This window comes from Mobula hypostoma, chromosome 13, assembly GCF_963921235.1.
Source record: "Mobula hypostoma chromosome 13, sMobHyp1.1, whole genome shotgun sequence".
Lineage (NCBI taxonomy): Eukaryota > Metazoa > Chordata > Chondrichthyes > Myliobatiformes > Myliobatidae > Mobula > Mobula hypostoma.
This window is the reverse complement of record NC_086109.1, coordinates 12,727,353-12,753,588: the sequence shown is the minus strand read 5'-3', so window position 1 is coordinate 12,753,588 and position 26,236 is coordinate 12,727,353. Positions and strand designations below refer to the sequence as shown.

Sequence of the window (26,236 nt, the reverse complement as noted above, 5' to 3'; positions counted from 1 at the left end):
GTGTGAGGGGTGGTTCAGTGGGTGAAAATGCCTTGTTTATGGGAAGATCAGAGCAGAATGGTCAGACTGGTTTAAGCTGACAGGAAGGGACAGTAACTCAAAAAAACATGCATTACGATAGTGGTGTGAGGAAGAGCATCTCTGAACACATAATACATTGAACCCTGAACTGGATGGGCTACAGTAACTGAAGACCACTACGTACTCCCAGTGGCACTATATCAAGTACCTCCTGTTGAGTTTAAGAGGGGTGATTGATAAGTTCGAGGCCTAAGGTAGAAGGAGATGAGTTATACAGCTCTCGTTACATGCACTTGCATGTCAACTCTTTGAGTGATCATGCAGAAAGTTTGAAGTTAATAACTTATCAGGGGTGATTGATAAGTTCGTGGCCTAAGGTAGAATGAGATGAGTTATTAACTTCAAACTTTCTGCATAATCACTCAAAGAGTTGACCTGCATGTGCATGTCACGAGAGCTGTATAACTCATCTTCTTCTACCTTAGGCCACGAGCTTATCAATCACCCCAGCACTAGACACTTCCTGGGGGTCCAAGATCCGTATGCTCCTCAACTGCTGGACTAAGTGTGTAAATGCAGGAGGGGACTATGTTGAAAAATAAATGTGCTAGGTTTTCTAAAATTGACTCCTTCTACCGTAGGCCACATACTTACCAATCACTCCTCGTATGTTGTGTGTTATTTTGTGTGTGAGTGAAATAGACCCCTTCACTCCCCGCTTCTGTTTTCAATAGCACCGGGGATTTAAGATAAACCCACAGGTATAGTAGCTGATGCACAGTTTGTTCAGAGAGGCAGGGGAAATTTCTGAGGGTCCCTAAGCCTGTAACATTGAACAATCATGTTAGCAATGATAAATTAATTCAATATTTAAATTTAGAAGAATAAGAGCGGGTACACATTAAGGCAATTTAAACTTTTATACAAGCATGTCTAAATCAAATAAAATAAATAGCTCCAATTGCCTCTCCCATGTGGCTGGTTTCTCCTGCTGATCCCTCTGTCCTTGTACTGGTAATGGATTCCCATCAAAAATGGAGAGGCCTTTCATCATCGGGAGTCCGCATGAGTGGCCACAAGGTAAAAGTTAATTCTGCTTCTGCACAGTTATCTAAAACTTGTATTATGAACTTCAGTAATGCTTTTCACTTGTTGCAAACTAGAGTTATGGGGTCAGAGTGTGAAGGCACAGAAACTCTCCGTTTGGACAATTCATAAACACCATCCACCTGCCTTCACTTTGCATTGGTTGGAGTAGTTAACAAAATGTATATCATGCTATGGTTAGTTAATAGAACATGAAACAGTGAAGAACAGGAAAAGGTCTGCTCTGACTATGGCAAGTAAACTCATCCAATCTGGCTGTATATGTTCCATATCGATCCATCCCTCACATGTTAATGTGTGTGAATAATTGCCTTCTTAAATGACATTATGATATCTTCTCCCACCTCAATCCTAGCAGTACATTCCAGGCACGTACTATTCTGTGTAGAATTCTCACTGGGAAACTTATTTATGTGTAACCACTCTCAACTCTCATATTAGATCCTGGGGAAAAAGACTCTTACTCTTTGCCCTATCTATACTGCATTCATTTTCATAAAGTTCTTTCTGGTGTCTCTTCAGTTTCCAGAGAAAAAACAATCCTTGTTTCTACAACCTCTCCATCCACCTTATATGCTCTAATTCAGAAAAAAAGCAGGTGAATCTCTTCTGCAGCTCTCCTAAAGGGTCCAAATCCTTTCCTGTTTTGCGGCAACCAGAACTACTAGCAAACTCCAAATGTGGAGTTAGCAAAGTTTTATACAGCTACTACACGTATTCCAGACATTTTTGTTTAATGTCAAGACTGAAGACTATTTTACCACTAACATTACATCTGTCCACGTTGCCACCTTCAAGGAGTTATGGATTTCACCCCAAGATTTGTAGATCACTCTGGATCTGCCTTGGTGATAATTCAGTCAAACTTGCTTTGGAGACCCTGCCTCTGAGGGAAGAGCAAAGCAGGAAACAGGGGGAATGTAGAAGGGGCTTTTCAGGCGTACTCAGCATCCAATACTTGGCTTCATTCCCTCTGAAGGCTCTGTCAGTTCTTTCATGCAACCTTTAAAACTCACCTGCTCTGAAATATATTCCATTGGTCAGTGCAATTTCAGGAGCCCTAATGGGATTTCACTTTTCTTCAGTTCAATTTTAGAGGGAAAACAGCAGATTGGAATTGCACATTCATGCATTGTGGTGACATGGATTTTATTACAGAGGTAAAATCTGTGTCAGCTCTGTTCTTGAACCAAATCAAATCCAGTTTGTCAGGAAATCGTCTGTGTGAGTCGCTTAAATATTTCTCATAGAATGATAGAGAACAGAATTTGGACGGGTCCCACATGTACAGTATCTATCTCCTCTTATGGTCTCCCTTACCTCTAGCCCAGCATACCTTCACTCACTTTGTCAGGAAATGGAAGTTGCCAATTCCACAATATATGAACACAAGAAATTCTGCAGATGCTGGAATTCCAAACAATCATACACCAAATGTTTGAGGAACACTACAAGTCAGGCAGCATCTGAGGAAATGAATAAGCAGTTGACATTTAGAGGCAAGATTCTTCTCTAGACTGGGCAGAAAGGGGGGCGGGGAAAGAAGATATCTAGAATGTGATAGGTTGGAGAGATAAAGGGCTGGAGAGGAAGGAATCTGATAGGAGAGGAGAAAGGTCCCATAGGAGAAAGGGAAGGGGAGGAGACCCGGGGGATGTGATAGTCAGCTGAGAAGAGGCAACAGGCCAGGTTGGGATTAGAATAAGAGGGGAGACGGGAGTTTTTTTAAACAATATTCCACAATATGTCATGATTATCCAGTCCTCCAAAAGGGTTTTGGCCTGAAATGTCAACTGCTTATGCCTTTCCATAATGCTGCCTGACTGGCTGAATTCCTTCAGCATTTTGTGTGTGTTGCTCTGGATTTCTGTCATCTGTGAGTTTTTTTTTGTTTTTACAGTATAAATCCACAATATCACTGTTGTCCTGGTTAGATCTTTAGATGTTCAGCTAAGTGGGATCTATCCAGCTCGTGCTGTGATTCTCTTCAACAGATGAATTCTGAGGAGTGTTTCAGTACAAGGGATAACAGTTGCCATTAATTTACACCTATTGGAGGAGTAATACATTCTGTTTAACTGTTTATTCTTGATTTCAATGTACTGTGAGATTTGAGGTGATCTGAAAAAATTGTTTATTTATATTCACCCAAAATTTGAGGGCACGTGGAAGTACGAAACATGCAGAAAATGTTGATCCCCAAAATAACACTATGTTCCTGTTTCCTCATACATTCCGGTTTTATAACTTATCAAGAAAGGACACTGGCGTATATCACCAGAACTTCCTGTCAATAAAAATAAAACATTAATCTCCACTTCTGTTTTCCTGATGCAGGATCTAGAATGTACAACATAGGAGCGTGTTCAGCCCTTCATTCTGTACTAGTCAAAAACTTTCTTTATTTCTGGTCCACCCTCTACCATGGGTCTTTAGCCCAGCAAGTAACGGCTCTTCAAATACACCTTCCAGGCTCTGTTTATTGTGCTGAAGGTTTCTGCTTCTAACAACCCTTCAGGAAGTAAGTTTCAGAACCCTACCACTTTCTCACTTCTCCATGGATCATCACTATGTTGTGGTGGAGAGGACGTGAGTTCCTGAGATCTGAGAGCAATGCCGTCTGGAGCTTAGCTCCTGGTCGTGTCTTCCATGGTAGTAAGATCAAGGGGGAGGTTGCAGACAAAGCGTGATCCAACCAAGGCCTCAACAGTGGATCCAGTGGAAGGCGATGACACATCACAACAGCAGTGAAGACGAAGGAGGGCTGCAGCAGTGAAGGGTCCCCAGTCATCATGCCTCTTGACCCTCACTCCGACATGTCATGGACTGGGTCGTGGCTGCCGATGCTTCAGTCTCCCCACTTTAAACAAAGTCACGCACAGGTGTTCTCCATCAAGGGTCTCCACCCTAACATCCCAGATTAAATCTTGTGCTGATCAGCGAGTGGCGTGAGGGGGCAGAATTGTGATATTGTGGATCCTAGTGACACCAAAGGACCCACCAATAGCCAATTCCTTAGGAGAACGTCATACATGAGTCAAGCGATTGCACTCTCCCTGGGAGAGAAGTGTTTTCCTCATCTCCCCTCTAATCCTAACAACAGAAACTTAACCTAGGACACCTATCTTTAATAACTCATCTAAGTGACCAAAATTCTTCCCATTCATGCTTTTGATGCCCTTTATAATTTTTCACAACTCAATTAAGCCTCCTCTTTGCCTCCTCAGTTCCAGACAAAGCAACCCCAGTCAATCCAATCAATCCAATGAGTGAAGCACTCAGACCCAGGCAGATCCTCACCAATCTCTTCTGCAGTCTCTCCAGTGCATCCTTGTCTCTCTGGTAATGTGGTTGACTCAAATGACTGCAGTGTTCAAGCCATGGGCATAACCACACTGCTCCTACATCCTCAGAATCTACAAATCAAGGAAGCCGTTGTGTCTGCCTTTCTAATCACCTTATCTACTTCTTCAATCACACTCAGTGATCAGTGAGTGTGCAAGGTCCCTATGATCCACACATTCCTCAATATCCTTGCATTTACTTATCCATTAATACACTGGTGGTGGGGTGGAGGTACCGCTCTACCAAAGGAGGTGCAAGACACGCCTACCCTCCACTAACCTATGCAGGTCATCCTTGCGCAAGGTGTAGCACTTGCTTAGCCCCCCACCAACCCCTACCCTCCATCCCCCCGTCAGGGTTACGTTCAGCCATGGGAGCAGGTGGGGGATGGTCATATGAGCAGCTAGTGCATATAACAGTTCCTAGTTATGCACCTACTGACGTCTGACAGACAACCTCTGTAGTGTATTGATAATGGCTGGGGTCAACTGTCTTGTAAAGACACTCTCCAGAAGAAGGCAATGACAAACCACATCCGTAGAAATGTGAGAAATCCAAGAACAATTGTGGCCGTGGAAAGACCATGATCACCAACATCATAAGATATGGCACATAACAAAAAAAGAAAACAATATAGACACTATTTTCTTCATACATTGCCCCTCATTCTATAGATTTAATGTATGTGCTACGATGAGCAGTTGGATAAACTTGGATTATTTCCTCTGGAGTGGCAGTGTCATAAGGTGATGGCTGGGAACAGACCCAAGTGCAAGACACAGACACTAAAGTACTAGGGACAGGACTAGGATACAGGGTGGGGGCCAGGACATGGACACAAAACTCTGGGAACCCGGAACAGGACTGGACAAGAGAGCTAGGAGCCAGGGCTTGGACTCCAAGCTAGAGACTGGACAAGGACCCAGAACCTGGATCTTGCCTCTTGCTCGGACCTGAGAACAAGATAAGGATGTCTCTTGGCTGGCAGGCAGGACAAGGCTGGAGTCTTCAGGCTTGAGGCGAGGCTTGAGACCAGAGGCTTGAGGCGAGGCTGGAGACCAGAGGCTTGAGACCAGAGTCTTGATGCGAGGCTTGGCTAGAGGCTTTGGACCTTGAAGCCCCTCCTGGGCACGGTACTCCTGGGCAGGGCGCGGATTACCTGGGCAGGGCACGGATCTCCACCCGATGAAGACAAGGGACAGGGAGGGAGAGAACCCACCACAGGGTAACAGCAATCTGTCCTGACTTGCCCGATGGAGGCAAGGGACAGGAAGGGACAGAACCACCCGCAGGTAACGACAAGGCAGCCTGACTTAGCTGATGGAGGCAAGGGACAGGAAGGAGCAGAACCAACCATAGGGTAATGGCAAGACGGCCTCGCTTACCTGACAGAGGCAAGGGACAGGAAGGGACAGAACTAACCGCAGGGTAACGGCAAGACGGCCTGACGGCCTGACTTAACTGGCAGAAGCAAGGGACAGGATGGGAGCTAGGTACAGCGTGGCTCCAAGACTAGACTTCAGGCGTGACGAGGCAAGAGTTACCAGCAAGACAAGGCAAGGCTTCAGGCAATGCAAGGCAAGACAAGAACTTCAGGCGAGGCGAGAGTTACCGACAAGGCAAGGCAAGGCTCCAGACGAGGAAATAGAAGGCAGAGGAAGGGATACAAGAAGTAAGGACAAGAACAATACAGCAACCACGCCCTGGGCTCTGGAGGTATTTATGCAGCCAGCCCCCACAAGAATCAGCTGCCTCAATTAGTGGTCAACAAGAACAGAAACAGGGTAGACAGTAAAACCTGGAGCAAGGGTCAATGGACCAGACCGTGAACTGGAATGCGGACTTCACGGACCGGACCATGACAGGCAGAGACTGAGAGGAGATCTGAGAGAGGATTATTAGATTTCAAGAGGAATAGATAGAGTAGACAGATAGTATAATTTTTCCCATGGGCATGCATTTAAGGTGAGAAGGGGTAATTTCAAATGAGATATGAGAGGTAAGGTTTTTTTGTTACACAGAGAGTGGTAGGTGCCGGGAACGCACTGTCTGGGCTGGTATAGAGGCAGGTACATTAGAAACTTTTAATAGACATTTAGATAGGCACATGAATTTAAATGTGAAGAAAATGGAAGGATATCGACATTGCGCAGGCAGAATGGGTAAGTTGAGTTGGCCATTTGATTACTAATTTAATTAGTTCAGCACAACATTGTGGGCCGAAGTACTGCTCTATGTTCTATTTGAATCCCCTTGCTATTTTTCTACCCCACTGACCATCTAAATCTCCCTGGGTTGAAAAGCTTTCCTCCTGCCTGTCGATCACCCGGTCAGTTTCACTCCATTTGCAGGTGTCTTCACCATGCCTCTGGCATTTGAGTTTGCATTGTCAATGAATACTGAACGTCATTGAACTCACAAGTAATCATATTCCCCAAATACTTTTACTTATAATGGCTGTTTTTCAAAAGCGGGGGCAATGAATTTTTTAGGGAAATATTTGTCAAATTGCCTCATTGAACTCTTCAAAATGCCTGCCTGGAATTACTCAGTAAGACAAGAGATGAAGACAATAAATGCCGGTACTGTGCCCCTGCTCGGACAGCGTCCATAGTATTTTTTTTAATGGAAAAATGGAAAAAAAATACTGGGTGCTGATGAGTAAAGCAAATGCTCACAGTTAGAGGAAGTGAATGAGCACAAAATAGGTCAGTGCAAGAGAAGAATGAGGAAGAAGGCAGCAGGAAGTTCGACCGAGAAATCGCAATGAGCCAGACACTGCAATCTGATGACTTACAATCTGAGGCCTCCTCGATTGAATAGAAGAATCAAATCTCCTGTAATTTACAGTAACCTTCACCCCTGCCAACGACATTCCCTAATGTTGTGCCCTCCACAGATTTACTTATGCATTTGCATCCAAACAAATAAATACAGAATAACAAGGGCCCCGACACTGATCCTTGTGGCATGACACGAGTCACCACCCTCCATTCCAAGAAACAGCCTTCAAGCATCACCTCTGCTTCCTACCTCAAGCAATTGAATCCTCCTAGTTATCTCTCCCTGGATTCCATGGGACCCAGCTTTCCCGATCAGCCAAACTTCTGGAACCTTGCTGGAAACTTTGCTAAAGTTCAAGTAGCCAGCATCCAAGAATAACTGATTCATCAGGCATTACTTTCCCAGGAAAAAATGATTGTGTCAATTTACTCTTTCTGTGCCCCTCATTTTATCCCTCTCTGTAAGATCATTGAAGCAAAGAATATTTCAGCTGAATCCACAGCTTGAGTCCTGGGCAGGGTTCAGGAACAACTGTGAGGTTCTCAACAATTGATAATGTAACACCACATTGGCTATCGTAAGGTGCATCTCTCTCACTTTACTCAAAACCCATCGTTTTTTTTTTATTGCTAATTGACCTTTGATCTGTTTATCCCATGATTGAAAATGCACTTAAGCTGAGTAAATATTTGTTGTTGGTTGAAAATGAGAATCTCCTCTGCATCCTCTCTAAAGCAACCACATCCTTCATATAATGAGAGGACCACAATCCAAGTCTAGTTCGTCCACTATTTCTTTGTCTCTTATTATTATTTCTCCAGCGTCATTATCCAGTGGTCTGATATCTGTTCATGCTTCCTGTTTACTCTTCATATATCTGAAAAACTTCTGGTGTCCTCTTATATATATTGGCTTCATATACTTCCTTCATATTTCATTTTTTCTCTCCTCATAGCTTTTCTTGTTGCCTTCTGTTGGTTTTTAAGTTTCTCAATTCTCTAACTTACCACTAATATTTGATATATAACATGATGTTTCTTTTGTTTTTATGATAGTGTCAATGTCTCACAACTCGATATCCATTCTAGCATCTTCAATGCAGAATCCAGAAATATGAAAACAATACTCTCAATTTGTCTGGATGTGCAAGTCCACCTATGTCTGAAATGCTCCACATTTTCCAGGAGGAAATGCCAAACTAAACTGTTCACTGCACTTATTTCTACCCCATGGAGGTAGCAATGTGTAGCTTCTAAAAATGCAAAGAAATTCCTTACAGTCACTGGAAATATAAGAGCAGCAGTAACAATGTAACAAGAGAAATATTTACGTGTATCTTCTCTTGAAAGGAGAACTTACTGGTGCCATTGATTTCTGTCACATAACTGGAGATCTCTTTGTAGCTGAAGACTGTCACTTTAACCATTGAACTGGATCTTGCTCCAAGCCAATTCCAGGCACTGCAGTAATACAGATGGTACTTGTGTTTGAAGGATTGACAACGTCGAGCCACTTCGTTGGTGCCTGATACTGTTGGATACCCAGATGAGGTTATTTCATACCATGTGTACTGAATGGGAAGGGATCCCTGCAAGGACTCACAGGAAACTGACACTGAGTCCCCGAGAAATGAAACATTTGCTGTTGACAGATATCGAAGCACAGAAGAAGACACAGGTTCTGTGGAAAGGAATTCAACAATCAGACACTAAATGAACATATGAAATCAATAACTCCTCTGCCACTTTATTAGGTACACTTGTTCACCTGTTTGTAAATGCAAATATCTAATTAGCCAATCATGTGGCAGCGTACTTACACACCTGGAGAAGAGGGGTGCTGAGGTGAGAATACTGTTCTTGGACCACAGTTCGGCATTCAACACCATAATTCCCTCCAGGCTTGACAAGATACTCAGAGACCTCAGCCTTCACCCTGCCTTGTGCAGCTGGATCCTGGACTTCCTGTTAGTTCGCCGGCAGGTGGTAAAAGGGGGTTCCCTCATCTCTGCCCCTCTGACCCTCAACACAAGAGCCCCTCAGGGCTGTGTCCTAAGCCCCCTCCTTTACTCTCTGTATACCCATGACTGTGTTGTCACCTACAGCTCCAATCTGCTAATTGTATTTGCAGATGATACTATATTGATTGGCCTTATCTCAAATAATAACAAGACAGCCTACAGGGATGTCATCACCCTGACACTGGTGTCAAGAAAACAACCTCTCCCTCGATGTCGCAAAAACAAAGGAGCTGGTTGTGGACTATAGGAGGAATGGACACAGGCTAACCACTATTGACATCAATGGATCTGGGGTTGGGAGGGTAAACAGCATTAAGTTCCTTGGCATACACATCACCAAGAATCTCAAGTGGTCTGTACATACTGGCTGTGTGGCGTAAAAAGCAGGACAGCACCTCTTTCACCTCAGATGGTTGAAGAAGTTTGGCATGGGTCCCCAAATCCTCAGGACTTTCTACAGGGACACAATTGAGAGCATTCTGACTGGGGGCATCACTGCCTGGTATGGGAACTGTAACTCCCTCAATCACAGGACTCTGCAGAGAGTGGTGTGGACAGCCCAGCACATCTGTGGATGTGAACTTCCCAATATCCAGGATATTTACAGTGATAGGTGCATAAAAAGGGTCCGTAGGATCATTAGGGACCCAAGTCACTCTAACCACAAACTGTTCTGGGACAGCTTCTTCCATTAGGCCATGAGACAGATTAATTCATGCTGATACAATTGTATGTCTATGCTATATTGACTGTCCTGTTGTACATACTATTTATTACAAATGCCTCGTATCCCTTTTGCCAATCAACTTTCCAGCTCTTGGCTCCATCCCTCCCCCTCCTGTCTTCTCCTATCATTTCAGATCTCCCCCTCCCCCTCCCACTTTCAAATCTCTTATTAGCTCTTCTTTTAGTTAGTCCTGACGAAGCGTCTTGGCCCGAAACGTCGACTGTACCTCTTCCTATAGGTGCTGCCTGGCTTGCTGCGTTCCACCAGCATTTTGTGGGTGTTGCTTGAATTTCCAGCATCTGCAGATTTCCTTGTGTTTGTGTTTTTGCCTGGATTCCAAAGAAGAGCTTTGCCCCATTCTTAAAGCCCCATGAACTTCGCACGTTTTGAGCACATTGAATCATGCCAGATTTTTGCCTCACCCAGCCCTGCGTCGGCTGCGCTTAATGCTGTCTTGAAGAAAGGTACGATGTGGTGTTGGGAGCGGGCAGAAGAATTTGCTTTCCAGAGACGGAAACACGTGCTGACTCAATCGCAAGCATTAATGCACTTCAGACCCGGCGCGCCAATAGCTTTGTCTCCCCGTATGGTGTTGTTGCAGTGCTAACCCAGAAGGATACAGACAGAGATGAAAAGCCTGTCGCCCTGAGTCACGCACCCTTAACCCAGTGGAACGAATCTATGCACAGTTGGACAAGGAAGCACTGGCAGTTGTTTTCACCATTACCTGTACGGCCAACGTTTCGAAATTCGTACGGATCACAAGCCATTGGAGGGATTGCTTGGAGAGAGCAAGGCCGTTCTGCACAGTCCGCTCTTCAGTACACAATATCCTAAGTTTGCTGTAGAAGCAATTGCGCTGCCATTTTAAGCCGCCTTCTGTTACGTGAATATTCTCACGAGTTAGAACTCCCGGGAGAATTGGTGCTACTGATGGACTGAGGAACTGTCACGCTCCCGATCGTTAATTCCCTATTTTCATGTAATTTACTTTGATTGTGCCATGACTCCGACTGTTAATTTCCCATTTGCTCCTAATTCTCTTTGATGATGACACAGCTGGTTTCCATCAGGACCTGCAGCATAAGAACCCCAGCGTTACAACCACTAGTTGCCAGATTGTTGGTTTTGCCTGTGTGGTAATTAACGTTTCCCGGCCGCTTAGGTCCATGTGTTCTAAGTTCTGCTCCAGTTTCAAGGTTTCCCTATGAAACTCCATCTCTCTGTGTCAAGATCCCTCCTGTTTGCTGTTCAACGTTCCCGTCCGCGTAAGCAGCCTAACTCATTCTCCATGCCTGTGCCCTGCACTTGGGTTCACTTCATTTGCTTGTTATAACAGGAATGCATCTCCGATCTCAGGTAAAAAAAGAGACTCAGCGAGATGTAACATTGATACAAGTAAAAAGCTACGTAGAAGGTAAATGGCCAACTAATGTGCCCTAAACTGTGCCACCCGATGCCAAACGTCAAAATGAGCTGAGCATCTACGACGGTTGTCTTTTGTGGGGGAAGTCGTGTTGTCATTCGGACATGATTACTGTATCCTATCTTGGGAGAGTTACATCCCGCGCATCAAGGAATATCACTTATCAAGGCGCTAGCCCAGAATTATGTTTGGTAGCCAAATTTCAACACACTGTTTGTGTATGTGACCCATGCCAGCAGTCTCCGCCTTTAAACACTCCCGTACTGATGGTTCCATGGCATTGGCCCATCAAACCTGGAGAAGTTTACACATAGACTGCGCAGATGCATTGGATGTCGGATGCTATTGATTGTTGTCGATGCGCATTCTAATTGGATCTTGTGTTACGTCGAACAGGTGAACCCAAATGCAGAACACTGACGCGGAGGTAGAGTAATCTGTAGAGTGTTTATTAATGGTTGCAGGGAAGGCCGGGGAGTGAGCATTAGGCTGAGGAAAGCAGAGGAGAGAGTGAGGCTTGACCGGGGATCGAACCCAGGAACCTGGTGAGAGCCCGGCGTTTAACCACTGAGCCAGCGCAGAGTGTAGGCGGGCAGCAGAGTGAGGCAAAGCAGGGATGCAGACAAGGGTGTGAGCGACACACACACACACACACACACACACACACACACACACACACACACACACACACACACACACACACAATAATTCAGGGTACATTTCATGTCCATTGATGATAATGATATTTTTTCTAACTACTTTCTTCAAAATTATCATTTTACCAATTAAAGGAAAGCATATTATAAAATCAGACAAACATTTTGAGCACACTATGTTTCACTTAGCTCGAATATGTCATGCTGTTCCTAAGTTGACAGCTTTTGCAATGTCCGTTTTACAATTGAGTGGATTTTGGCCACAAAATAATGATTAAAAACCATTAAAGTTAGCATTATCTATTTGTTATTTATCTTAAAATTCTAAATACTTTAGAAAAATAGTTTTTTAAATTGAGTTTCACATTTAAATGAAATAAATATCTCAGTCTATTATTGTCCTTAAAAGTTCTGTCAACTATGTTACTAACAGAACACCCCCCTGTAACTGAAAAATGGTTTGTCCCAAAACCATGTGACCAGCATCACAGGATGCCATTTCTCTCAGTGGTGGCCATTTTGAATACATTCTGGTGAGTGTCCTCTCATTTTTTTAAATATTTTATCTGTAATAGCGCATGGTCAAGGAGTATAACCATATGGCACGGAAACAGGCCATCTCGGCCATTCTAGTCCGTGCCGAACTCTTACTCTCACCTAGTCCCACCGACCTGCACTCAGCCCATAACCCTCCATTCCTTTCCTGTCCATATATCTATCCAATTTAACTTTAAAGAACAACATCGAACCTGCCTCAACCACTTCTGCTGGAAGCTAATTCCACACAGCTACCACTCTCTGAGTAAAGAAGTTCCCCCTCATGTTACCTCTAAACTTTTGCCCTTTAACTCTCAATTCATGTCCTCTTGTTTGAATCTTCCCCCACTCTCAATGGAAAAAGCCTATCCATGTCAACTCGAACAATCCCCCTCATAATTTTAAATACCTCTATCAAGTCCCCCCTCAACCTTCTATGCTCCAAAGAATAAAGAACTAACTTGTTCAAACTTTCTCTGTAACTTAGGAGATGAAACCCAGACAACATTTTAGTTAATCTCCTCTGTACTCTCTCAATTTTATTGACATCTTTCCTATAATTCAGTGACCAAAGCTGTACACAATACTCCAAATTTGGCCTTACCAATGCCTTATACAATTTCAACATTACATCCCAACTCCTATACTCAATGCTCTGATTTATAAAGGCCAGCATACCAAAAGCTTTCTTCACCACCCTATCCACATGAGATTCCACCTTCAGGGAACTATGCACCATTATTCCTAGATCCCTCTGTTCTACAGCATTCTTCAATGCTCTACCATTTACCATGTATGTCCTATTTTGATTAGTGCTACCAAAATGTAGCACCTCACATTTTTTCAGCATTAAACTACATCTGCCATCTTTCAGCCCACTCTTCCAACTGGTTTAAATCTCTCTGCAAGCTTTGAAAACCTACTTCATTATCCACAACGCCACCTATCTTAGTATCATCTGTATACTTACTCATCCAATTTACCACCCCATCATCCAGATCATTAATATATATGACAAACAACAATGGACCTAGTACAGATCCCTGAGGCAGACCGCTATACACCATCCTCCAATCTGACACGCGACAGTGAGAGTAGGAATGCGATGAGGTGGAGGATAAATGCGTGGCTGAGGGATTGGAGCAGGGGGCAGGGATTCAAGTTTTTGGATCATTGGGACCTCTTTTGGCGCAGGTGTGACCTGTACAAAAAGGACGGGTTACACTTAAATCCTCGGGGGACCAATATCCTGGCAGGGAGATTAGCGGGGGCTACTGAGGTGACTTTAAACTAGAATGGTTGGGGGGTGGGAATCAAATTAAAGCGGCTAGGTGTGAGGAGGTTAGTTCACAACAGAGGGATGGGAACCAGTGCAGAGAGACAGAGGGGTGTAAAGTGAGCGTAGAAGCAAAAAGTACAAAGGGGAAAAGTAAAAGTGGCAGGCCGACAAATCCAGGGCAAGCATTAAAAAGGGCTAAGAGAGTTGTAAAAGAGTGCCTGAAGGCTTTATGTGTCAATGCAAGGAGCATTCGTAATAAGGTGGATGAATTGAAAGTGCAGATTGTTATTAATGATTATGATATAGTTGGGATCACAGAGACATGGCTCCAGGGTGACCAGGGATGGGAGCTCAACGTTCAGGGATATTCAATATTCAGGAGGGATAGACACGAAGGAAGGGGAGGTGGGGTGGCGTTGCTGGTTAAAAAAGAGATTAACGCAATAGAAAGGAAGGACATAAGCCGGGAAGATGTGGAATCGATATGGGTAGAGCTGCGTAACACTAAGGGGCAGAAGACGCTGGTGGGAGTTGTGTACAGGCCACCTAACAGTAGTAGTGAGGTCGGAGATGGTATTAAACAGGAAATTAGAAATGTGTGCAATAAAGGAACAGCAGTTATAATGGGTGACTTCAATCTACATGTAGACTGGGTGAACCAAATTGGTAAAGGTGCTGAGGAAGAGGATTTCTTGGAATGTATGCGGGATGGTTTTTTGAACCAACATGTCGAGGAACCGACTAGAGAGCAGGCTATTCTGGACTGGGTTTTGAGCAATGAGGAAGGGTTAATTAGCGATCTTGTCGTGAGAGGCCCCTTGGGTAAGAGTGACCATAATATGGTGGAATTCTTCATTAACATGGAGAGTGACGTAGTTAATTCAGAAACAAAGGTTCTGAACTTAAAGAGGGGTAACTTTGAAGGTATGAGACATGAATTAGCTAAGATAGACTGGCAAATGACACTTCAAGGATTGACGGTGGATATGCAATGGCAGGCATTTAAAGGTTGCATGGATGAACTACAACAATTGTTCATCCCAGTTTGGCAAAAGAATAAATCAAGGAAGGTAGTGCACCCGTGGCTGACAAGAGAAATTAGGGATAGTATCAATTCCAAAGAAGTAGCATACAAATTAGCCAGAGAAAGTGGCTCACCTGAGGACTGGGAGAAATTCAGAGTTCAGCAGAGGAGGACAAAGGGCTTAATTAGGAAGGGGAAAAAAGATTATGAGAGAAAACTGGCAGAGAACATAAAAACGGACTGTAAAAGCTTTTATAGATATGTAAAAAGGAAAAGACTGATAAAGACAAATGTAGGTCCCCTGCAAACAGAAACAGGTGAATTGATTATGGGGAGCAAGGACATGGCAGACCAATTGAATAATTACTTTGGTTCTGTCTTCACTAAGGAGGACATAAATAATCTTCCAGAAATAGTAAGGGACAGAGGGTCCAGTGAGATGGAGGAACTGAGCGAAATACATGTTAGTAGGGAAGTGGTGTTAGGTAAATTGAAGGGATTGAAGGCAGATAAATCCCCAGGGCCAGATGGTCTGCATCCCAGAGTGCTTAAGGAAGTGGCCCAAGAAATAGTGGATGCATTAGTGATAATTTTTCAAAACTCGTTAGATTCTGGACTAGTTCCTGAGGATTGGAGGGTGGCTAATGTAACCCCACTTTTTAAAAAAGGAGGGAGAGAGAAACCGGGGAATTATAGGCCGGTTAGCCTAACGTCGGTGGTGGGGAAACTGCTGGAGTCAGTTATCAAGGATGTGATAACAGCACATTTGGAAAGCGGTGAAATGATCGGACAAAGTCAGCATGGATTTGTGAAAGGAAAATCATGTCTGACGAATCTCATAGAATTTTTTGAGGATGTAACTAGTAGAGTGGATAGGGGAGAACCAGTGGATGTGGTATATTTGGATTTTCAAAAGGCTTTTGACAAGGTCCCACATAGGAGATTAGTGTGCAAACTTAAAGCACACGGTATTGGGGGTAAGGTATTGGTGTGGGTGGAGAATTGGTTAGCAGACAGGAAGCAAAGAGTGGGAATAAACGGGACCTTTTCAGAATGGCAGGCGGTGACTAGTGGGGTACCGCAAGGCTCAGTGCTGGGACCCCAGTTGTTTACAATATATATTAATGACTTGGATGAGGGAATTAAATGCAGCATCTCCAAGTTTGCGGATGACACGAAGCTGGGTGGCAGTGTTAGCAGTGAGGAGGATGCTAAGAGGATGCAGGGTGACTTGGATAGGTTGGGTGAGTGGGCAAACTCATGGCAGATGCAATTTAATGTGGATAAATGTGAAGTTATCCACTTTGGTGGCAAAAATAGGAAAACAGATTATTATCTGAATGGTGGCCGATTAGGAAAAGGGGAGGTGCAACGAGACCTGGGTGTCATTATACACCAGTCATTGAAAGTGGGCATGCAGGTACAGCAGGCGGTGAAAAAGGCGAACGGTATGCTGGCATTTATAGCGAGAGGATTCGAGTACAGGAGCAGGGAGGTACTACTGCAGTTGTACAAGGCCTTGGTGAGACCACACCTGGAGTATTGTGTGCAGTTTTGGTCCCCTAATCTGAGGAAAGACATCTTTGCCATAGAGGGAGTACAAAGAAGGTTCACCAGATTGATTCCTGGGATGGCAGGTCTTTCATATGAAGAAAGACTGGATGAACTGGGCTTGTACTCGTTGGAATTTAGAAGATTGAGGGGGGATCTGATTGAAACGTATAAGATCCTAAAGGGATTGGACAGGCTAGATGCAGGAAGATTGTTCCCGATGTTGGGGAGGTCTAGAACGAGGGGTCACAGTTTGAGGATAGAGGGGAAGCCTTTTAGGACCGAGGTTAGGAAAAACTTCTTCACACAGAGAGTGGTGAATCTGTGGAATTCTCTGCCACAGCAAACTGTTGAGGCCAGTTCATTAGCTATGTTTAAAAGGAAGTTAGATATGGCCCTTGTGGCTACAGGGGTCAGGGGGTATGGAGGGAAGGCTGGGTTCTGAGTTGGATGATCAGCCATGATCATAATAAATGGCGGTGCAGGCTCGAAGGGCCGAATGGCCTACTCCTGCACCTATTTTCTATGTTTCTATGTTTCTATATTACAGTTCTTTTCTGATTTTAATTCAAATATATGTTGAAATTTAAGGTTAACCTGATAAAGAAAGTGACATAGTCATAGTCACACTTTATTGATCCCAGGGGGAAATTGGTTTTTGTTACAGTTGCACCATAGATACTAAATAGTAATAGAACCATCAATAGTTAAATAGTAATATGTAAATTATGCCAGTAAATTATGAAATAAGTCCAGGACCAGCCTATCGGCACAGGGTGTCTGACCCTCCAAGGGAGGAGTTGTAAAGTTTGATGGCCACAGGCAGGAATGACTTCCTATGACACTCTGTGCTGCATCTTGGAGGAATGAGTCTCTGGCTGAATGTACTCCTGTGCCCACCCAGTACATTATGTAGTGGATGGGAGACATTGACCAAGATGGCATGCAACTTAGACAGCATCCTCTTTTCAGACACCGCCGTGAGAGAGTCCAGTTCCATCCCCACAACATCACTGGCCTTACGAATAAGTTTGTTGATTCTGTTGGTCAGCCATGCAAGGCCTACCATTGAAATTAGGGGCTAAAATAGGGAAATTGTCAATTCTGTTACCTGTCCACTAAGATACCCAGTAGGGCCAACTCATGAGTAACATAGTTGACGTGACCCCACTGGGTAACATTGTTCACTGATGATAATGGACCAGTTGCCACAGATCAGTATATTTTGTCATAGTTCAGGCCTGTATGTGCCAGAGGAGACTGAGGATTAAAGGGATATTTGCCAATGATTTTAAACGGTATCAGCAGCTGAGAAGCAGCGGAGATATAGGGCTCGGCGGGATGCTGATCCTGCAAGATGGTCAGCGTACTTGGAGAAGCAGAGAGAGGCATAGCATGGGCTCAGAGCACAAGGCAAGGTCAAAACAGTGACAGAGATGAGTGAGAGACAAAAAAGAAGCAAGAGGGCCTATTGGAGGAAAGTATAGTAAAGACAATGAGAGAAAAAGCGCCGGCTTGTGAACTTAGCTACGCCACCAGAGGCCCAGACAGTGAAGTTTTCCAACAACCTGAGGAACACCTCTATAGCACTTTGGCCAACAACGAAACTGTGAAAGTGTTTTACATCCAGGAGGATCTCGTGAAAGAAGCTACAAAAAATATGCCAAGTAGTCTGCCAATGGTGCCCTCGACTATGTGGAATCACCAGGTAGTCACAGTGGCACCAGGAGAAATCACGTACCGAGATGTAAGCTACCCTTGCACCATAAAACAAAGTTTTGAGTGTCCATATGAGAACACTAATAACTTTAGTTTTAGAGTTCAGCAAAAAACCCTGTGCTGCCTCAAGCAGACAAAACAAGGATGACGAATTCCAGTGGGTCCTGATTTAATTGACCAGTGGTCTGCTGTGAAATACGATGGTAAAATTTACCCAGGAGTCATTCAGGAAGTCACTGAGACACATGTGCAGGTATAGTGCATGCACCACATAGGAATCAACCGTTTCTTCTGGCCACTAAGAGATGTTGTGCTGTGGTACCTGTTTGAGGACATTGTGAGAATGATTCCTCCTCCAAAGCCAGTGACATCGTGTCACGTCGAAATTGATAAAGATCTCTGGTCTAGTTTCTAAGAGGTCCAACTGAATGTTGCCTCCAAAACCAGTGACATCGCGTCACGTTGAAATCGATAAAGATATCTGGTCTAGTTTCTAAAAGGTCCAACTGAATATTGCAGTTAATACTGTTCTGTTAAATATTGAATTTAATGTACTATTTTTAGGTTAGGCTTCACTTGGACCCCTGCTGCCACAGTTGTTTGAACCCATTACTTTAACAAAGCATTACTTAAAAAAAACTGTTGTCTTCTATGATTCACCAGTTAGTCAAACCAAAGCTTGTTCTTCTACTAAGTGTTTGTTTTTTGCCTCACGTCTGTCAAATTTCTAAATGTCAATGTAAAATACAGTATATTGACTGTTTTGTATGAATTTTGTTAGTCACATTTAATTCTGATTAAATGTGTGAATTAAAAGCACTTGTTTGAACCCTTCACCAGTTACTGGTTAATATTTTATTCACACTGTACAAAAAAGCTTGTTCCTCTACTATGTGTTTGTTTTAAGTAAATGAAAATGTATTGTGTTCTGTATTCCTTTAATTAATCATCATTGGATTCTGTATTTATGAATTGAAAGTTTCAATTGAATGGCACTTCTGCCTTGAAATAAACACTGTGCTGATGGTTAATAATTATGTCCAGTCAACTACATTACTTGTGTCAACTATGTGACTTTCATTGTCAACTATGTTACACTTGATTTTTTTAACATTTTAACTAACAAAAATGCTGCTTCTGATATCCTTCAAGGTATATCGTACATCCACACAGGTTGGAGTTTTGCATAACATCTCTTAAAACTATCAAAAGGACCTGTAAGGCAGATTTATGATTTAAAAAAAATCCTGTCCTTGATAACAGTGCTGAGCATATCACATTTATATCTGCAAAATATCAAATTCTTAAAAAACCTTAGAAAAATCATTGTACATATGGCAGAATAGACACAAGAACGCCTAAAAATGTATGTTACCTAAAGTAAAGCATTTAGTCAAAGTCTGCAATGGCACACAGTTTGTCCATAACATAGTTGACAAACTAGCAAAAATATCCTTTCCCTTAAAATATCAAAAAAGTTGTTAATGCTTAAGCTTTGCAACTAGTGGATATATGAGAGAGAGAGAACAAACAAAAACATGGGGAAAAGGGAATTAGGAGAACATGAGGAGTACACGGAAGGGACGGGCCAGGACCTTGACTTACACCCCTCCCCCCGCCTCCCCCCCTCCGCCAACAGGAGCCTCCAGGCGAACCACCAGGCTTGCCCAGATTTTTGATGACCCCAGGCAGGTGAAGGGGGTTCAGCAGGAGGTCACAAAGCGCTGACAGGTTCAATTGGGAGACGTGGAATGTGGGACGAATGCGCATGGATCTGGGTAGCTTGAGTTTTATGTTGTCGTCTTTTGCGTTTTGGACTTGCTTCTCTTTTCACGTCCTTGTTTAATCACAGGAGATGGTTGATTTCTTGATCTTGTAACTGATACTGGTGCTGGAGATTTTCCCGACTTTAGTTCAGTTGTTGGTTTCTCTTTTGTGGAAGTCAGTGAACGCATTTTTACTCAGTTACAAACAAGTGATCAGGACAGCTTACTTTCTTCGCTGCACTAGTGGTTGGTTTATTCTGGCTACTTACATCACTGGTCAGGTTTCTTGCTTTACCTTCAACCTTTGTGGTCTTTTCTTGTGATTGTGTTCGACTTTCCTCCTCTGGTGTTAGAGCTGGTATGGCTTCAACAGGTTCATCCACGACAGCAGATCTCTCCTCTCATTTGTCTTCAGATTTTATCAACTTTTCAATTTGCACCATGTTTCCTGGAGAAGCATATGCAATTTCCTTGGTATCCAGTCTGCTTTCTTTTAAATGCAACTGGGAATTTTCTGTATCAGTTCCTTCATTATTAGACTGATCATTTTCAAATTTTTACACTAGACTTTGAGAATGTATTTTCAGATTTTTGTTCTGTACTATTTGTTTCATTTTCTCCCAAATGCCATTCCTTTAACTTGAAATGTACAATATCTTTTTTCCCTTCTACAGTATCTTCATTTTTGATATCTGTATGCAAGTTAGCTTTAGATTCTGACTGATCATACTCCATTTTATGATTCTCTTGCATTTCATTACTTTTGATCATCTCCACCTCCTCCACAATTCTGCCACATTTTTCAGCTTATTACTCTTGTCTCTGCTTTGTTCATCTTCATGATCTGTTTTAGTCTTGGATAAAGCAGCTGGCGACTTGATCTCTTTATCTTCTAATTTCTCATTACAAAGCAGATCTGGCACTTTACCCTTAGAACATGACTGAGTTGTTTCAAAATTACCCGTTTCAGATCCTTTACACCACCTTGTGCTTTATCTTTGGACTTTGCTTACATGATTTCTGGACGGGACAGGCGATACAGCTGACTGGTGAGTACTGAGGGGAGAAGGTCAGTCGTGCAGTCGTAAGGGTGATGTGGAGGCAGAGAAAGGGCCCGTTGCTTACTAAACACCTCTCCACGATCATGATATTCTCTGGAAACGGTGGACAAGTCAGGGGGCTCGGAGGCGGACGAGGTAGCAGTGACCTCCACTGGGGGAAGGGCTGATTGCAGGCAAGAGGAATGGCAGAACAGGCTCCAGCTGACTATCTTCCCAGTGGGCCAGTCGACGTGGGGGTTGTGACGGTTTAGCCATGGGTGGCTGAGAACTAAAGGGGCCTGAGGAGAGGGGATTAGATTGAACCGTGTCTGTTCCCGATGGTTTCCGGAGAGAAGGAGAAGCAGGGGTTCCGTGCAGTGTGTGACTCGGGCCAGAAGTCTACCGTCTAGCGCATTGGCGTCCATAGGGGTACACAGAGGCTCATGAGAAATACTGGCTTGGAGGGCTAGGTTTTCATCTTGGAAGTTTCCCTCTGCACCGGAGTCCACTAGTGCTAGCAGAGGTAAGGACTGTTGATTATGACACAGAGTGGCTTGAAGCTGCATCCGGGGTCGGGGGACGACAGGGAAGGTTGTCTGGCTCACCAGGGTCCCCCCTGCGACTGGTGAGCCCTCCCTTTTGGCTGAAATGGACAGGAGGCAAGGAAGTGGCTGGACTGACTGCAATATAGACACTTGCCCGCTCTCATTCTCCGGATACGTTCAGCAGGAGAATGGTGTGCCTGCCCCAGCTGCGTGGGTTCCTCTCCCGGGGTGGTGGAAGCGGCAGGGCTGGGAGCTACTCGGGGTGCAGGAGGGGGAGAGAGGCTTGTTCTGGCGAGAGGTGGTGAAGAGCTGAGAAGTGTCCAAAGGTGGTGGACGACCAGTTCTCTCTCTATGGCGTTCCTGGAGGCGATTGTCCAACCTGGTGACCAGGGAGATCAGGGAATCCAGGCTGTCGGAATCGTCTCTCGCCACCAACTCATCCTTCACCAGGTCACAAAGTCCACCCAGAAATACCCCCTGGAGCGACTCGTCGTTCCACCCCGAGTCGGCTGCTAATGTCCGGAACTCCACTGAGTATTCAGCATCACTGTGGGAGCCCTGGTGGAGAGTGAATAGGCGCTTAGTGGCGTCTTTACCCGAGACTGGGTGATTGAAGACGTTTCTCATCTCCGCAATGAAACTGGTGAAAGAGGAGCAGATATCAGGTTGGTTGTCCCAAACTTCTGTGGCCCATGCTAATGCGTTTCCCCTTAGCAACTCAGTGACATAAGCAACTTTAGGCTTACCTGTGGAGTAGGTCGGCGGCTGCTGCTGAAACACCAGGGAGCATTGAAGGCGGAAACCCCGGCACTTCCCCAGGTCTCCGGCATTGTGCTCCAGCTCTTGTACATGAGGCTCTCTGGGTGGGGTTCAAGGTGTGTGTTGAGTGATATGAGTGGAGATACGGTCCACCTGGTTCCCGATCTGTGTGACGTTAACAGACAGAGAACGGAGGTTCTCCATGACCTTCTGGAGGAGTTGGTCATGCTGTCCCAGTAGGGAACCCTGGCTGGCGGGGGCTTGTAGGATGGTGTTTGCGTCCACTGGGTCCATGTTGGCCACATTGTTCTGTTACGTCGAACGGGTGAACCCAAACGCAGGACACTCACACAGAGGGAGAGTAATCTGAAGAGTGTTTATTAATGGTTGCAGGGAAGGCCGGGGAGTGAGGATTAGGTCGAGGAAAGCAGAGGAGAGAGCGAGGGTTGACCGGGAGATGAACCCGGGTCACTGCGGTGAAAGCGTGGTGTTTAACCACTGAGCAAGCGGAGAGTGTAGGCGGGCAGTGCAACGAGGCAGAGCAGGGATGCAGACAAGGGTGTGAGCGTGGCTGGAGGAGAACGGTAGGCAGGAGGATGAAATGCAATTCTCCTGTTCACACGGAGACACAGAGTTAACACAGGCAAGCAACAGCTCGGAAACAAAACATAGAATGCGCAATTCTAAGGGGCCTAGAACGTGAACTGCCACAATAGCTGAAGTAACGATCTGGCGATGAGTGGATGGAAAGCCGGGGTATTTATGCTGCAGGTTAGATGAGATTCAGGTGTGTCGCAATCAGGAAGCTCGGGAGAACAAAAGGAACGCCACGCCCACCGTGCGGCAGACAGGGCAGCAGGAGAAACACGGGGAAAAGAGAACTAGGAGAACATGAGGAATAAACGGAAGGGACGGCCAGGACCGTGACATCATGATTAAATGCTGTAATCGGATACAAAACGAAGCAGTGTGTTTGATCACATTGCATCCCTTCCCAATGAACCTTATGCATTCTAAGCATGGTTTGAACAAAAAGGGTTTGGAATGTCATCACTTGCCCCGACAGCCTCCAGTGCTCCTGGTTCCACAGTCACTGTTACAGATATCAATTCAGTCTGGAGACTCAACCCACGGAAAGCATCTGGACTGGATGGTGGACCTGGCCATGTTCTCAGATCCTGTACAGATCAATTGGTGAGGGATTTGGCAGATATTCTTTTACTTTGTCCTGCCTCTGTCTGAGGTTCCTTTCTGCTACAAGATGAGCACTATCATCCTGGTACCAAAGGTAATTTGCCTTAACCACTTTTGCTTGTTAGCTCTGACATTCACTATTCTGAAGTGCTTGGAGAGGCTGGTCATGGCACACATTAACGTTAGCTTCCTAGACAATCTCAACCCACTGAAGTTCAACTGCTGCAAAAACTAATCTATGATGGAGGCCATCTTCCTTCCCCTATACTCCCCTCTGGGGCATCCAGACAGTAAAATACACCTGTGTTAGACTGCTTATGAATAAAGCTCTGTTTTCAATACAATAATCCAAGTACAATCATCTCCAAACTCCTAGATATGGGGGACAGCATCTCCGTTTGCCATTGGATCCTTAGCTTCCTGACCAACAAACCACGATATGTAACGATAGGCAGCAACACCATCAAGATTATTGAGTTTAAAAGCCATTAGGTATTGTAGCAACTCTATAAAAACCCTGGTTATACCAGACTGGAGTATTGTGTTCAGCTTTAAACATCTCATTATATGAAGGACGTGGCAGTTTTAGAGAGGATGCAGAGGAGGCTCTCGTGTTCAAACGAAAACAAATATTTGTTCAGCTTGAGCATATTTACAATCATTGGATGAGCAGCTCGAAGGTCAATTAACAGTGGGGGAAACTGTTGGATATTGAGTTGGACCATACAATGATCAATGTGTTGTGACATTTTTTGATAGGATAGAATCTCGGTGCTGTCTGTGGCTGCCCCAGACTCCAGTTGTCACCAGTTGTAGTTTCAGGTGAAATATTATTTCCTTCAGTGACCTTGTAGAGGACTACTGACCTTATAGAGGATTATAAAATCATGAGGGGCACAGAAAGAGGAAATCACACAATCATTTTCCCCAGGGAACCTCATGCCTGAAGAATCTTTTACAGTCTTAGGAAAAGGGGTTTTATGTTGCAGTCGTACAATTCGTTGTTGAGGTCTCACTTGGAGTACTGTGGACAGTTTTAGTCACCCTGCTAGAGGAAAGACATGGTTAAACTAAAAACAGTGCAGAGATGATATTTCAAGGTGATGTTCGGTTTAGAGGGCACTGAGTTATAGGGACGGGTTGACCAGGTTAGATCTTTATTCCTCGGAATGCAGGAATATGAGGAGTGACCTTGTCGTATAAACAAGCATGAACAACTTCAAAGATATAGCCACCCGAAACACACACAATGTATTGAAACAAACTAGTGAAAAATAAAGATACACTGAATTAAAAGAGAAAATTGAAGAACTATGGAACAGGAGCAGGATATATGTTACATTGTCCCAGTAGTAATGTCTACAACTGGTATCTCCCAGATTTACCAAACAATAGCATTAAACAGTTAGATCTACACAGCAAATATTTATGTAAATCTCACATTACTAAACACCAGTGGAATAATCCGAAAGCTCCTGGCATTTGAGAAATGAATGTGCTTGGCTCTGATTGTACCTCAAGTTATACCAGCTTGAACTGAGGGGAAAAACAATAATTAAATAGTAAGAGGCCCTTTGTTGTCAGGTTCGACCATGGATGTTGTGTCCCAGGTGTCTACGTGATAAGCAAGCCAGTCAGTACATATGGAGAGCAAGCTGTTGCCCATGTAACAGACGAACCCCCACCCCCCCTAGCAGCTGATGATTCAAGTCAAGTCACTTTTTATTGTCATTTCAACCATAACTGCTGGTACAGTAAACAGTAAAAAAGAGACAACGTTTTTCAGGACCATGGTGCTACATGAACAATACAAGAACTACTCTGAACTATGTAAAACAACACAAAACTACACTAGACTACAGACCTACCCAGGACTGCATAAAGTGCACAAAACAGTGCAGGCATTACAATAAATAATAAACAAGACAATAGGCACTGTAGAGGGCAGTAGGTTGGTGTCAGTCCAAGCTCTGGGTATTGAGGAGTCTGATGGCTTGGGGGAAGAAACTGTTACATAGTCTGGTCGTGAGAGCCCGAATACTTCAGTGCCTTTTGCTAGATGGCAGGAGGGAGAAGAGTTTGTATGAGGGGTGCGTGGGGTCCTTCATAATGCTGTTTGCTTTGCGGATGCAGTGTGTGGTGCAAATGTCTGTAACGGTGGGAAGAGAGACCCCGATGATCTTCTCAGCTGACCTCACTATCCGCTGCAGGGTCTTGCGATCCGAGATGCTCCAAAGGAACAGCAGAGCCAAGTACAGTTTGGCACCAGTGGCCTTACAGCAGTTGCCAATCAGCATTCAACTCAACGTAGGACTGCCACAGGGACACCTGGATACTCACCAAGCCTTACCCATGAGCAGGTACAGCTGCAAGGCAGTAGAGGTTTGAGTTGTGGAGTCTTCCAGAAGAAGTGATGAAGCAGGTACAGAAGCACCATTTAAGAAGCAGTTGAGTGGGTACATGGAAGGACAGGGTTTCGAGAGATGTGGGCTGAATGCAGAAAATCAGAATCACGTTTAATATCTGTCGCGAAATTGGCTGTTTTGTATCAGAGGTATATTGATATACATAATAATAAAAAAACATATAATACTATATATAAGCAATGCAAACAGAGAGGAAAAATAGTGAGGGGATGTTCATGAGTGCACTGTCCGTTTAGAAGTCTGCTGGTGGAAGGATTGAAACTGTTTCTGAAACTTTGGGTGTTTGTTTTCAGGCTTTTGTAACATCTTC

The 26,236-nt window shown here is 44.3% G+C and overlaps 1 protein-coding gene across 2 annotated transcripts in view; it reads left to right on the top strand.

Annotated features, from left to right (window-relative positions):
- Positions 1 to 12,583: 12,583 nt before the first annotated feature.
- The window catches only part of LOC134355434 (Fc receptor-like protein 2), a 121,461-nt gene continuing 107,808 nt past the window's right edge, over positions 12,584 to 26,236 (top strand). Inside the window, exon 1 of one of the 2 annotated variants that reach the window (XM_063065302.1) lies at positions 12,584 to 12,619. The gene's annotated coding sequence lies outside the window, so the exon portion shown is untranslated. The remainder of the gene's footprint in view (positions 12,620 to 26,236) is intronic. The other variant, XM_063065301.1, reaches the window with a different exon arrangement.